Genomic DNA, 1,725 nt, shown 5'->3' with positions numbered 1-1,725 from the left:
ACATCTTATATTGTTTTGGGAGCATATTAGATTTGCAGATGAGATATAGCAGTTGATCAGAATGACATGAAGATATTTATCAGAAATCATTATTTATGAGTTCACTGAACTCACTAGATCTGTATAGGATATTGATATTTCGTCTCTGATTTGATATTACTGTTGTTTTGAATCCGTATATGCTACCGATTATTGTGAACCGTTGAGATTATATACAGTTCAAACCGAATCAGGGCTGAACTCGAGAGTTACAGCAGTTCAGAATGTAATCAGAATGTGTAGAACTAGATTTTAATAATCAGAGCCGAGTAACAGATATATGTGATCTTGTGTTTGTATGAGATTGATTATCTTGTGATGTCAGATGTGTCAGAGTTGTACAACAGAAGTTGATATCGATAGTCAGAGCCGAATTACCAGGTAGGTATTTTTTTTTCATTTATGTTATTAACTGATTAGTTTGTATCGAATAGTTCGAATCTGAAATCACGGATAGGGTCAGAAATGCACCGTAGTGGATTCAGTTTTCAGTTTGATGATTGAAAATGTATGATATTCGAATAGATAGTTGTGATATAGACAGATGATATCAGTTATGACAGAAATTGTATTGGAAATATTGGCAGAAATGATACTGAAATTTATGAATCGCCAATAAATGAAAATAGAAAGATAGAAGTCAGAAGATTTAGTACAGATTTTGTATATTTCTGATGAGAAATGGGGAGTATAATTCGATGCATTTCGTAATAAGATCATTGCAATACTTTCTATATTGTGTTATGATATGATTGTGATTGACAGATTGTTCAGTCTATATCTATTAGTTTGTACCAGATAACGTACAAACATGACCTGATGACACAGATCGATGTCAGAGAAGTGGTCAGAAAGATCAGAATGCCATGGTAAATTATGTCAGATTGTGATTTTGCTTGAGTTTGTATTCGTGACAGAATATATCATGAACTCTCTATTAGATTGTTTCACAGATTGACAGGCAGTCAGAATGGGTTATCCAGATATTGGAAGACTTTGGTACAGCTTTGGTGCTGGATGTTAGACACTATGCAGCTTAAGTGCTGGATGTTAGCACTAATTGTTATGACTTATTATTACCGTATGACAATAGCTATTAAGACAGTTCAGAATGGACAGACTTAGGAAACCAACGTCAGATGATGACGATTGGTATTTGGAGCTGAAGACTGTATATATCTTTGATTGGGATAAACAGATCGGATACCAACTACTGGTATTGTTTTGTTATGAACTAGGGATTGGTTTATACGGATGTTGTATAGCCAGTAATGCGAGATTGATTCTGTCAGAAGGATTGAAGAAGTATTATGACATTATACTTAGTGAATTCTTCTTCCAGACTGGAATCAGATATTTGAGGTCTTGGTTTAAGCTCTGTTATGCATTTCTTCTGATATCTTTGAATTGATTGTTATGAGTTCGAGAACGAACTCAGATATAAGAGGGGGAGAAATGTAATGCCCAGGAATTATAGAATTGATAAACCAAGATTATCAATCGTCATTAACGTGAGACTCGGAAGATATGAGATGCATGACATGCAATGAGGGAAGAGAAGACATGAGAAAATAGGGTTTGCAAGACCGCACCCGCGGTGCAAACATGACCGCACCCACGGTCATAAATTATGAAATTTTGGTAAGAAAGACCGTAGCCACACCGCCCCACCCGGTACGAACAAGA

The sequence above is a fragment of the Primulina eburnea genome, chromosome 13 (assembly GCF_022965805.1).
Source record: "Primulina eburnea isolate SZY01 chromosome 13, ASM2296580v1, whole genome shotgun sequence".
Classification (NCBI taxonomy): Eukaryota; Viridiplantae; Streptophyta; class Magnoliopsida; order Lamiales; family Gesneriaceae; genus Primulina; species Primulina eburnea.
The sequence above is the reverse complement of the archived record's forward strand: the minus strand, read 5'-3'. Positions refer to the sequence as shown.